The following is a 14132-nucleotide window of genomic DNA, read 5'->3' on the forward strand; positions in this document are numbered from 1 at the left end:
AACAGAATTAAATGCCAATTCTTAAACCATGTACAAAGCCAAAAAAGATGAAAATCAAATAAAATTATGAGATCAAAAATAAAGCAGTATTTACATTAATTTAACTTAATGATCCTCCTACTTACTTCCTCAGTCACTTTGATAGATGAAAGGACAATGACAAAATCGGTAAATCTATGATGCCTGGAAACTGGAAGAAGTACAATGAGGGTGGGGGGAAGTTGAACAGGATAATGTGTAAGCAGCCGACCTTCCTACTGTGGCACAGATTTGCTTGCCAGTTGGATGCTGGGAAACAATCACCAAAACCCTCCCATTGGACTCCTACTTCACTATTAGTAATATATGCAAGAATGCCATGCAGAGCCTGTTGTGCCAGCAGTGACCCTACTCCTAGCATTCGGCCTCTGTATTAAAAGGGAGTTAATATTTTCATTTTTTAAAACAGATAGCCATAATGCTCGTATTTCTCAGTGCGATTTGGATGCACTAATGTTATTACAAAATGGATTACCCTGTCAGAATGGTGCTAACCATTATATCATCAAATAAAAGTGGGATAATTTCAGCTTTAGACTGCTATTCATTATAAAGAAATGATTCTTAAGGTACAAATCTGTAATTGCACCCCAAGTCCAGTAGAGTATAAATCTTAATAAGTAGCCACATCATTTTGTCTACAGATGAAAATACAAGCCTAAAGGAAGTAGACGTGGAGAGACGTGGATGGTCAACAAAGGATGAGAGAAACATGACAAAAGCAATAAAGCTTCATAGAGTGGATATAGATTAAAGACCAACTGTACCTAATCACATTTACAGATAATTGTTATTATATATCCTATCAGTTCTCAAGCCCTTAGGTACTTCACATTCAAAGAAACCCATTAAACAGGGTTATAGCCAAAAGGAACATGCTACTGAAAGCATATTAATATTTTCATTACAGAAAAGAGTTGAGCAACAGCCAAAGATCCTGCAGAAAAAGTGAGTCATCTAAAATGAACAACTTTGGAAAGCACAAAAGGCACTATGTGGATGATATGTAAACACGGACTGCACAGGAGCAACATGCATACCCACAGACAGTGTTCAGAAGCAAGTTGCAATCACCTTTATATGCCCTTAATGGGCCTCAACAAATCTCATACACAAGGCCTATGTTAGCATCTCTGTATCTGGTTTGACTCCAGAAGTAATGCTGAGAGAATGAGCTAAGATTTTATTTGCGTTCCATTAATGAGAACTCACCAATTTGCCAGCGATTAATTTAGTCATCTTAAAACACAAAGGAGCTTCGTCCTAATATGTGATTTTACAGCACTATTCTCATTTTCCTTCAGTCAATCCTCATTTAGTGTTGTGAAGTTGAAATACAGTTATTCTTCCTGTCAGTTGATGGGATCATTTGACAGATGTAATAGTGCTAGTAGAATAAATTGAGGCTGGAAATTATCCTCTGACCTTATACATGAATCATCAAGTCTACACAATCTATAACCTCTATATTTATCAGTTTTCAGCTTCTTATCTATGTTATGACCATATATGTTGATTTTCTTTGTCGTTTGGCTTGAATAAAACATTTTCCTATATTATGTATTACAACCTTTCTCCCCAATTTCACTTTAACTAAAATCACATTCTATCAACACAATCTCCCCTTTGTCATTTTTTATCTGAGAAAATGATATGGTGATAATCGTATCCTAGCACAATAATATTTTTATTGGCATTTATAGTATCATCCCCAAACAACTTCATCTCTGTGCTATTGTCTCCTCAGACTGATGACAGTGGAGAATACAGGGGAATCAATTTTTCAAAAAGTGATTGCAGTCTTAAATACTTCCATAATTGTCAAAGATGGAGTCCAGTTGCCTGATGTTATTATCTCAATTCCTGTGGTGTCATTCAAGCTTCTTAATAACAACTTGCTTTCATGAAGTTTTGAGCACACTATATTATCAAATTATTCTGAAACATTTCAGCAGCTTCAATATCAAGAAACTTTGTACTTCTGTTTCTTTCCTCCAGTCCCTCAATCAATTATAGAGTCATTGAATCACAGAGTTGTACAGCATAGACACACTGACTTCTGCACCCACCTATACTAATTCCATTTACTGGCTTCAGGGTCATAGTCATCTATTCATGGCTTGGCAATTCAAGTGCTTGTCCAGATGCTTCATAAATATTGGGAGAGTTCCTTCCTTCACCACATCCTCAGGAAAGGCATTCCAGAGTCTAACCACTCTGATTTATAAAACAACTACCCCCCCCCCCCGCCACCATCCAAGATCTCCTCTGAACGTCCTAATTTTTAACTGAATATTGACAGTTGCTTCAGCTGAGGACATCTTGCACAGGAGAGTTAAAGACTTGAATCTGACGGACTCTGGCCCACATTGCGAAGAGGCTCCAAGAACTGAGAATTAGGGGAAATTCCCAATCACTGTTTATAACATTCACGTTCTCTAAAACTCTACCTAGCTGAAGAAGTTTAGCTCAATGGTATGCCTTAATAATTATTTAGTAACTAGCACATTTCAAGTTGCAATGGGTATGCTGAGACGTGTGGCCTGTGCCTCGAACAACTACTTCAGTAATCCGTACACCAATTCTTTGCCCTGACTGCTAGGGTTGAATTAACTACTTGTATTATCAGCAGGAGAGGAAAGGAGGAACCCATAGTGAAGCAGGGTATTAATCTCCATCAGTACCCAGTGATACCTGCTGTGTCTGCCGGTGAGAGTGGAGAGACTAGGCTACAAGTGTTTCTGGGTAGTTGCAACCCTTTGTTTGGTTTTCCCAAACTTGGGTGTTGAGCACTGGGAGCATGACAATAGGACAAATAGAGTGCTCAGCAAGAAAAAAAATGTGTGTGGGGGTGAGGGAAGAGAGACTTTTCCAATTAGGCAATTAGTGAAAGTAGTAAATGCTGTAGTTACTCAGCAGTCCAGTAGCATCTGTAGAGAGAGAAATACTGTAGAGTTAACATTTCAAGTCAATGATCATACAGCAAGATATTTTTGAACCTCTCCCAAGTTCAGTCCTGCTTCATTCTTGTTATGGTGTTTCCAGTGACACCTTGTGACACTTTGCTGGCCAGCATACGTTATAAATTTATTCCATATAAACAGATTAATGTACTTCCTGTCAGACATGTCAGGAACGCCTATAATTTCAAATGGGAATATAAAACTGGCTTCGGGATGGAAATACTGGGAAAGTTAAACTGAGTTGAGTATTGCTGTAACATTCCTCCTAGTTACAGTAAATAAAACATGATATCAGTTACCTACAGCATGAAAGCCTGAATAAACCAAAGCAGCCCAAATGACTTTGAAACAAGGGCGAGGCAAACATGTTATCATCAGAGGGAAGGGGGCGGGGGGGGTAAAGGTAATGGTAAGAGGAGTTTAAAACAAAACTGTGCGTGACTCCAAATGTTTTCAGAACATGTATTATGCTTTTGCAAAGTAAACCGCAGACACATTTTGACCAGCGCACACATTCTGCAGTGAGTCATGTCCCTGCTTCACTCGGCCAGATGCAGTCGACGACCCTTGGCCTCTCTGGTACAAGACATGTCTGAGACACATTTATCCCGAATGATTTTTAAATTTCCGTGTTTACCCCCCCCCCGACTATTTTTTAATGCTCCCTAAAGGCACGCACTTATAATCAATTCGTGCGAACACTCCCCAACACACTCATTTGCACCGTGGCCCGTGTCAAGAAGCATTGGTATTTTCAGGGCACGGAACGAGCTACGTTAATAGTCTGAAGAATCTGGACCTTGTCGATGAGCCATTGATACCCGAACACAGCAGCTACTCACAATTAGCCAAGCAGATTAATTTCTATTATTAACTGACTGCAGTCATATGTTTCCATTGAGCTGCATTGTGCGTAGCTTAAGCAACTATTGAGAAATAGATAAGAATAGGGGCGGATGGGGGTGGGGATCACGCCCAACTTCAAGGAGCCATAAAATGTATTCCAAGCAGCACACTAATCTCACGAGAGCGTTCGCAAAAGTATGACACACAACCGTAAGTTTCTGAAGCGAAAGTAGGATCAAAGATATGGTTATTTACCCTTGCTGGCGTCTGCGTCTCTCTCTTTCTCTTCGGTTCACAGTTTACACCTGCACACTGAGCCAGAAAATCATTTACTTAAATAATCTGTTCAGCCACGAATGGAAATGTAAACAGGCACAAGAAGGCGGCAAGCGGCGTGCGAGTCTATCTGGAGAGCAAGCTACATCCTTCTGAGAATATGATAGACCGCGGCTGCACTTTTTACATTGAACTCAAACTGCCTCTGCTCAGTCGTAACAATTTCTAATCCCTCTCACTGTCTCCCTCTATTTCTATCGTACCCCCCCCCCCCGTCCCGTTTTATTCTTACCCCTTGGAAACAGAGGCTGGTACACACATGGAACCATAACCTGGTACTCAAGCGACCCCAGTGGGAGGGGTTACTTACCAGCTGACTCTGGTATGCGTCCGACTGCCCTGTCATCTTGGAGAAGTAGGAGAAATAGGCGAAAAGTCGGAAAAAAAAAGGCAAAAGAACGCGGAAAGAAAGCGGGAGCAGCAAGGCAGCTGCCCCGAGTCCCTACAGCAGCACACTGAGAGCTGAGATTGGAATATCCAACTTCTGAAACGACACAATTGCAGGAAAGCGACTCCTCCCACTTTACCTCGCTGACACAAAGAGAGCCGAGCGAGCTGCGAGATTCGGCTGCTCCCTGGAACCCTGCTGAAAAGGGCTATTTCCTTTATCCTCTCCCGTGTACGACGTTTAGTGGGAAAAGCCACTTAAAATAACACTGATTATTTAGTGAGACCACCACCTCCCACAGTTAATCGAAGCTGCTTGACCACTAGACTGCGAATACTGAAACTGCTCTGTCCCGCAATCCACGTTTGTAATTCCCCTGATTTAAAAGGCAGCTGCGATTTCTAACGCGATTCCACTCTTGCAGTGCCATGGATTTTAGTTGCCTGTTTACATATTGCAGAGGACGAATCGGCAAATAGAGAGCTCGATGACTCAAACTGTAGACTTAGAACGGATCAATGGCTCATTTGATGCTTAATCTTCAGTTACCTATTTTCCAGTGGAATGTTATGACATCTAATGACATCTGGTGCTAAAACCATTTGGGTGAGCAAAAAACACCCCATTATTGAAAAGTTAGCCGGTACACATGAACTTAACCAGTAAATTCATGAGAAAGGCCGACGCAGTTGCACCCAGAAGAGTGCGCACGTCTAGGAGGGAAAACTATGGAATTAGAGATAAACACGGTGAAGCAACAAGTTCCATATAATAAGATGAAATGGTACAGTGTGTGCCAAAAACAAGTCAACTAGGAGGAATGGAGAGACCCAAATACTTTTACAGTCAATAAATTACAGTCCAATGTTTATCTAGAAACTGAATCCACTTGCACTTGGGCTCTATCTACGGGTTGTGCTTAAAAACTACTTTATTCGAATTTTATCACAGTACCGACCACTTCCGTGAAGATCATGAGAAATTGGTCCGGACGTCTCTTTGCGCGATTCACTAGAGGGCATCTGAATAGGCCTGATGTTACTTGCGCATGTTATCCGGTGCAGAGAAGTCATTTCCACACACTTGCCATCAAAAAGTGACTGTTAAAAGTGCGAGCTCGAGAAAAATAGCAACGAGTCGCGCAGGAGACAGGAAAAGGGCACGGTTTAAAGGGTCAGTGTGCTATTGTGTGTCTGCCAGCCTTGGCTTTTCATTTCTCAGCCAGCATGGCTGGGTGCCCCCTTACCTCCTGCAGCATATAGAGTGCTGCAATCTCTAACCGTAGGATTAACCTGTGTGTTTTGGTGCACTTGTGGATCGGGGTTGAGGCGTGAAGATGGCCATATTCCTAGTTTCACTGCTTTTTCCCTTAGCTCCATTTTTGAAACTGCTTCCTCAACTTCTACGTGGAGGTTCTTTGAGGCTGACTTGCAATTTGTGTCTGAAGTAGGCAGTAATGCAGCAGCTGGCAATTTCCTAATTTTTGTTTCCAGGGCAAATGACCAAGTGCTAACACGAAATGAAGCATCCACTTAATAGATCATAGACGTGTGTGCACCCCTCTTTCTAGGCATATGTAGAAAAACATCACGCAGCATTACCCTATAAACAAGATATTAAGTGATTTATCTGTATTTCCCCAATGTTAGTTCTGAGACAAATGCTGGCAGGAACACAACAAAGAAATGAGTTGGTCTCTTTTTCAAGTGAATATTGTACTACCACCATGCTGTACTTTTGAGGCATAATGAGTGGATACTCAGGGCTTGAGATAATACACAGGTAGCCAACGAGATTATTCTTCAGTGATTGAACAAGAAAACATCATGTGTCCTTTTGGGGGCATTTTCTCTGATTAATACAAATTGTAGATAAGGCAGCAATTCTGTTCTATATTGAATGCCATGGCATTCCACCTGAGTGCAGGAGCCTGGACATTCACTTTGAGCTACAATTTTAACGCAATATATTAAATAACATTTTATGCTGTTTTCGTGTTCAAATCATGTGACTCATCCTTAAAAGCCTGCTGTCTTTGAATATTCAGCAGAAAATTGCTTGATTCCATTTTATTATGGCTACTTTTCATGGAATTGAAGGAATTTGCCAAAGGATAGCATTTGATGAGGTTATGAATGGGACAGGTTAAGTTACAATAAGAATTGCTTCAGTTCTGAGAACATTTCATATGGAACAGGACTTGGACTGTCATAGTTATAGAGGATAGCATAGCCATTGCTATGTTTCATGCAGTATGGAATACAGGTTATGGCTATTAGACACTGCAAAGTAAATAGTAAATGGTGTATAGAGGGTAGGATATCAATTAGGCTATATTACATATAAGATATTTATCGTCTGGATCCCAAAATCCTTAATCATACATGAGATACCAATTTATTTGTCACTCCATGCATAAGTAACTCTAAGTTACAATTTGAATTAGGTTTATTTTTCATTGGTTCAAAATGTATGGTTCTGAGATTTAAACATCTCCCAGGGCTTCTAAGGACAACCTAGTGTTTGCCAGTTAATGAAATATATTGAGGGTTGGCACTGCTGTTATGGTTTCACAGGTAGCACTCCTCTCTCTGAGCCGGTAGGCTCAGATTTCAGAACAGCATGAGCACAAAAGCCAAGGTAGCTCCAGAACAATAGAAATATGGAAGGAACATTGCGCTGTCAGAAGTCACTATCTGAAAAGGAACAGGGAATTATACCTATTGTCCTGGCTAATAGTTATCCCCCAGGTATCAATAGAATATCTGAACAATATATTAAGCAGCACACCCAAAATGCAATTAGGTAATTTCTATGGAGGGGAAATACAGTCAATGCTTCAGGCTGAGACCTTTACTCAGGACTGGAAAGGAAGGGAATAGAAGCTAGAATAAGAAGGTGAGGGAGTGAAGGAGTACGACTGGAAGGTGATGGGTGAAACCAGGTGAGTGGGTCGGTGGGGAGACGGGGGAGAGGAATTAAGTAGCAGTGAGGTGACAGGTAGAAGAGGTAAAGGGCTGAAAAGGAAAGGATCTGGAAGGAGAGGACAGTGGGACATGGAAGAAAGGGAGGAAGAAGGCACCAGAGAGAAATGATGGTTAGGTAAGGAGAAAAGGGGTGGGAGTGGAACCAGAATGGAGAATAGAAAAAGAGAAATGGGGGGGGGAGAAAAACATTCATGATATCTTATTAGTATTTGTGTGATTTTTGTGCACAATGCAATGTATACACTAATATTAACACTACTGCAATGACTCAGTTCAACATTACTTCCTTAGGTCTAATGCTGCAGTTACTCAGTGGGTCAGGCAGCATCAATGAAGAGAAATGTACATTTGATATTTTGAGTTAAGGCCCTTCATCAGGACTGAAAGGAAGAGGGGAGGCAGCCAGCACAAAAAGGTGGAGGTAAATGGTGGAGCAAGAGTTGTGTGTGACAGGTGTATTTGGGCGAGAGGGGAATAATAGACACTTGAGGAAAAAGGAGAGTGGGTATGATGCAGGAAGGTGGGAAGTGATAGATGGAAGTGACAAAGAGCTGAAGAAGATAACATCTGATGTGAGAGGACAGTGAACTATGGAATAAAATAAAAGGGGTGAGGCGGGGATTCCCATGGGGTTGGCGGGAGGAAGGCGTGGATGGTGGGAACTTTGGGAATGTGGCCTGGTGAATGAGATCTCTTATTCCAAAAGTAGCAAACACGACAGCTGATCTCTTCTCAAGTCACTTTTAAGGCATGGGCCAGCTTGTGGCAATTAGCACACAAATATTGGACAACAACCATGTCCAGCAGGAGCGAGTCTATCTACCTTCCTTTTATGTTTGATAACCCTGTCCACCAGCTTTGATAATCAGGGGATGACCGTTGACCAGAAACATATTATGAACATGGGATTGTGTGTACAAAAGCAGGTTATACTCATTATATTAGAACAACGCATCTCAGGAGCACATTGGAAGGCTCTTCATCTGCCTGGATGAGTGCCCTCTCCCAGAACATACCAAGATATAGTAGTGTGGCTGATCAGTGTCCACCTTACCTCACCTTACACTCACTACTGCTGCTTCGCAATGTGTACTATTCATAAAATGCAATGCAGCCATTCACTTTTTTTCTACAGCATTCTTCTAGCAAAACAGAAATGCAACAGTGACCAGATGACTTTGATGTGGATTGAAAAGTACTGTACATATTAACTAGGACATCATGAATCACTCCACTGTCCTTTGATTTTGAAGTAGTACTAAGGGGCCTTTTGTATCCACCCAAGGAAACAGTTACAGCCTTATTTTAATCTCTCATCACTTCCAACAGCTAAAACTTTCCTCTGTACTGCATAGCCTGGAACTTAGTGCTGAATCTTGTGAAGACATTTTGTTCCTACAACTACATGATGCAAAAATAAATGTTACCACTTAATTGCTCTTCTGACCTTTTTCATTGATATGATTTAATTAGATCCTAAAGATCTTGAGGTCATTTCTTGAAAACATTAGCTGCTTAAATATTCCAGTTGCCGTGTTCCAATTAGTTTGATAGTAGCATTCATTTTTTGGTATTAGCCTTTGAGATTAAGTTTCCGGCATGTTTCTACGTGTGTCCATCAACTTTCTTTTCGTGGTTTGATATTGCCATGATTGTAAACTCATCACCCTGACTTTGGAGAATAATTGATCTGGATGTTAACATGTTATGTCATGATGCAATGATGAGGTTCCTTCCTCTACCTGACTTCAGTTCAATCACCAAATAGAAATTAAGGGTTTCTTAAGTTGGAGAAATGAAGAATTGGAGCTTTCTTGTCTGTTAACAAGTGTCCCTTGTCTTTTTTTGTAAAATCCAGTATTTCCAGCAGGTTGCTTGCTAATGGAAAGGGTCCTACAGTACGGAAGAGGGCAGCCAAAGCAATGTACCAAAATTACCATTATTCCAAGTGTATATTGCACTATAAATACTGTAAATTTTGAGCAAACATTTAAAATATATTAATAAATGTGTGTTTCACCACTGCATGACATCAGGATCAAAGGTCTCTAGCTTATAGCTTAAATATTCCAGTTAACTGTATTATTTAGAGAGTAACAAATTGATTCCTGAAATGAAGAAACTGTTCCAATGACCTTCAGTTGTTTCCTGTAATGAAACATCTTATCTCCATTTGGCATCTACCATTTTTGGATATAGCTTAATTAGACTCCTGCTAATGTGGACCTGTTCAGATTACCATAAGATGCCTTATTCAGAGTGCAGTAAACAAGATCATTTTTTCAAAGCTCATCTTCATTGAATTAGAGACAATTTGAAAACCTTATCACCATAAAGCAATTTAAATGGGCATGTCCTTTAGAAAATCAGCAGACACATTTGTCCATTTTGTATTTGGCAATTTTTTAAACAATGTATTTATAACAATAGCTGCACCAAAGGTAAGAAATCTTATTTTGTCATTAGGAGGTGAAATGTTTATAGGGAGATATTTATTTATTTCTGTGATATTTCATATTAATAACACTATATTTTCAATACTTTATCCTGTTTCACAAAATCTTCCTGAGAGTAATTTGTGAAGAAATATAAAGGAATTAAGGAGAAAGCAATCCCACTTGTCCGCTACCCACCTGCTTCAATTCAGTTAACTGTGAAGACAGGTAGACATGTCTTTTGAAGGAGGTGGTGGTAGGAGGTAGGGTGTGGGGAATGGATGGTGGATGTGGAAAAGAAAAACGATTATCTTTTGATAGGAGCAGGATGAGTTCAAATCGCAAACATAAGGAAATCTTCAGATGCTGGAAATTCAAGCAATACACACAAAAAATGCTGGTGAACGCAGCAGGCCAGGCAGCATCTATAGGAAGAGGTACAGTCGACGTTTCAGGCTGAGACCCTTCGTCAGGACTAACTGAAAGAAGAGATAGTAAGAAATTTGTAAGTGGGAGGGGGAGATCCGAAATGATGGGAGAAGACAGGAGGGTGAGGGATAGAGCTAAGAGCTGGAAAGTTGATTGGCAAAAAGGATACAGAGCTGGAGAAGGGAGAGGGTCATGGGACGGGAAGCCTAGGGAGAAAGAAAGGGGGAGGGGAGCTGAGAGGATGGAGAGCAGACAAGGAGTTATAGTGAGAGGGAAAGAGGGAGAAAAAAGAGAGAGAGAAAAAAGGGGAAAAAAAAATCAATAACTAAATAAGGGATAGGGTACGAAGGGGAGGAGGGGCATTAATGGAAGTTAGAGAAGTCAATGTTCATGCCATCAGGTTGGAGGCTACCCAGATGAAATATAAGGTGTTGTTCCTCCAACCTGAGTGTGGCTTCATCTTGACAGTAGAGGAGGCCGTGGATAGACATGTCAGAATGGGAATTGGATGTGGAATTAAAATGTGTGGCCACTGGGAGATCCTGCTTTCTCTGGCGGACAGAGCGTAGGTGTTCAGCGAAACAGTCTCCTAGCCTGTGTTGGGTCTCGCCAATATATAGAAGGCCACATTCGGAGCACCAGACGTAGTATATCACCCCAGCCGACTCACAGGTGAAGTGTCGCCTCACCTGCAAGGACTGTCTGGGGCCCTGAATGGTGGTGAGGGAGGAAGTGTAAGGGCATGTGTAGCACTTGTTCCGCTAACAAGGATAAGTACCAGGAGGGAGACCGGTGGGCAGGGATGGGGCGGGACAAATAGACCAGGGAGTCGCGTAGGGAGCAATCACTGCGGAAAGCAGAGAGAAGAGGGGAGTGAAAGATGTGCTTAGTGGTGGGATCCTGTTGGAGGTGGCGGAAGTTACGGAGAATTATATGTTGGACCCGGAGGCTGGTGGGGTGGGAGGTGAGGACAAGGGGAGCCCTATTCCTAGTGGGGTGGTGGGAGGATGGTGTTAGCACAGATGTGCATAAAATGGGAGAGATGCATTTGAGAGCAGAGTTGATGGTGGATGAGTTCAAATGATTCTTTTCTGCAGGGTATCAGACAGATGACCACCCTGACAGAGGGTCTATTGTTATAAAATGGGAATTTCCACCTGGAAAAGGCCTTGAATTAGATTCAAATTAAATAAATACCTACAGAGACAGGGAAGATGGTGTCTGAAGTGGCCGAGTATTTTTCCCAATTATAGATTTCTGAATTCATGAAAATTCTGTTCCACCTATAAGTAATTTATATATTTATTTTATTATGTATAGAATGCAGTAGTCCTGTTGTTATTTCAGTCCAAGACGTTTCTGACGTTGACCCATTCTGAATTTATGAAACTGACTAGAAATTGACGAGACATTCATTAAGAAGTGGTATAGCCTGGCTTTAGTGAATTCTGATCAGTTGGGTTTGTAGTTCAGTTTGTTGCCAGTCAGTTAAGAGCTGTGTTTATATGAGGCACAATGTAACCACCACCATTGTCAAACAGAGCTATGTTAATTTTTACTCATGCAATAAGCTGAACAATGATGGTGAAATTTTGATGGATTCAGTAACCTGAACTGAGATTTCTAGACGCTACCACAAGATTGTGCCTGGATCTACATGGGATGCAACTGGCAAGAAAACCCTAGTTCATTCAGTACATATCTGTAGGTGAAGGTAGCTTGTAGGATAAAATGAGGCAATATCCATCTCCATTCACTTGGAATAACATCACTCCCGTCCAAATTACAAGTGAACATATTAGTACTTTTGCAAAAAGTTATCCCTTCTGGGGAAGAACTGTATATTCCTTCAGAGGCTAGGATTTGAAAAGGTTTTTATTGCCCTGAAAACTTATTTGCCAAATAACTTTTTTTTTATTAGTAATAAATAAGTTACATCTATGTGTAATCATGGTTAGCTTAAAATCCACAGGCATGCAAAATTGACAGGCAGGATGAAAAGCTGGATGCCCATTTTGTGCAGGTGTCCTCCAGCATTAATTGGTAAGAACTCTGTAACCTGAATCGGCAATACCATCCCACTCCTCACAGTGCTGCATTCTGCCTTCACTTTGAGAGTCACAAATATCAGAACGAATTCTGCTTGTGCACACCTTAGCTAACGTCTCATTGTGCATTCTGCAATCTCACGTAGACAAGGAATCAGGAGCAATAATAGCTTCAATGGCCTAGGATAAAACGGTATGAAATCATCTACTATAGGAGGAAGAAGCCAGTGTAATAAGCTCTTTGGGCTTGTGCAGGGAGCTGGAGAGCATTGGGCTCCAAGGTTTTTAGAGCACCTGAACTGGTTATTTGATGTTTAATGAGAATTGTTAATTATTTAGAGTTCCTTGTTTTTTTTCTTGAATGACTCACTCTATGTAATGTGGTCTCCTGGTGCCTTCTGCCTGAACTTGTTAAGTTTATTTTGATAAGCTCGAAGATTCCTCATTACTTGTATTATTTAAGTAGATGCCGGATCAGCGCTAATCACGGGGACCTAGTTTCGAGAATGTTATGTTTCATGGTGTCACTCAGCTGAGCCACTGATGTTCTGCTGGAATTCTTATGAATAAACTCTAGTTGCCATCTCTACCTTGGAGCCTGTCTTTCCACCGCACTTGGTTTCCAACATTGCCAGTACACATCATGAGAGCCAGAGGTCTATGAGACAACCTCATTAAGGGATCAGAGGTGGAGACGAACAGTGGATTTAATTTCCTTGGCATCAACATATCAGAGGATCTGTCCTGGGACCTGTCACCACAAAGAATACATAACAGTGCCTCTACTTTCTTAGGGGTTTGCGTAGATTTGGCATGTCACCAAAGGCTCTGACAATCTTTTACAGGTGACACAGTAGAGAGTATTCGAATTAGTTGCGTTACAGCCTAGTGCGAAAACTCCATGGAACAGAAAAAGTTACAGAAAGTGCTAGATACAGCCTATTTATCACAAGGGAAGTCCTCCTTACCTTTGGGTACGTTTACATAGAGCACTGCCAGAAGAAAGCAGCATACATCATCAAAGACCCCGACCAGTCAGGCCTTGCCCTCTTCTCACTACTATCATCGCACAGAAGCCTTAGGTCCCACATTGTCTGGTTCAGAAACAGTTATTATCCTACAGCCATCAGGCCCTGAACTGGCATGGATAATTTCATCCACCACTCATCCGAACTGATGCTACAACCTAAAGACTCATTTTCAAGGACTCATGTTCTCATTTTTATTTGTATTAACAGTTTGTCTTCTTTTGCACACTTATTGTATTTCTTTTTTCCTGTAAATGCCTGCAAGAAAATGAATCTCAAGGTGGTATATGGTAATAACTTTGATAATAAATTACTTTGAACTATTTCTAGTCATTATTTGAAGCCTTATTACAGTATAAGCTGAATGCAGACTTTCTGTGCAGGCAATTGCCAAAACATATGGAGTGACTGCTCTAAAGCACTGGCATTTGCTGCACAGGATGACTATGACCTTTCAGTTGCCCACCACTTCCATTATCCACCCAACTAACACTTTTATCTGCCTGTGACATTCTGCACTGTTAAAATGAAGCCCAATGCCAAAATGATGAATATTACCTTAATTTTTGCCTGGAAAGGATGTGAATATTTGGATTCAATTTCAACTTCTCCTGATTTAGAGAATTCTTTCTA

General features: G+C 41.0%; 1 protein-coding gene across 8 annotated transcripts in view; it reads right to left on the reverse strand.

Annotated features, from left to right (window-relative positions):
- LOC134353008 (probable E3 ubiquitin-protein ligase MID2) overlaps positions 1-14132 on the reverse strand; it is a 245231-nt gene that overhangs the window by 135655 nt on the left and 95444 nt on the right. The window contains exons 1-2 of one of the 8 annotated variants that reach the window (XM_063060783.1): positions 4495-4683; positions 4104-4160 (exon numbers count right to left, since the gene is read on the reverse strand). The exons of 2 other annotated variants lie outside the window; for them this stretch is intronic. The gene's annotated coding sequence lies outside the window, so the exon portion shown is untranslated. Of the gene's footprint in view, positions 1-4103; positions 4364-4416; positions 4458-4494; positions 4684-4711; positions 4980-14132 lie in introns of those variants that run through there. 5 more of the 8 variants (XM_063060775.1, XM_063060779.1, XM_063060782.1 and 2 more) reach the window with 5 other exon arrangements.

This window comes from Mobula hypostoma, chromosome 10 (genome assembly GCF_963921235.1).
Source record: "Mobula hypostoma chromosome 10, sMobHyp1.1, whole genome shotgun sequence".
In the NCBI taxonomy this organism is placed as follows: domain Eukaryota; kingdom Metazoa; phylum Chordata; class Chondrichthyes; order Myliobatiformes; family Myliobatidae; genus Mobula; species Mobula hypostoma.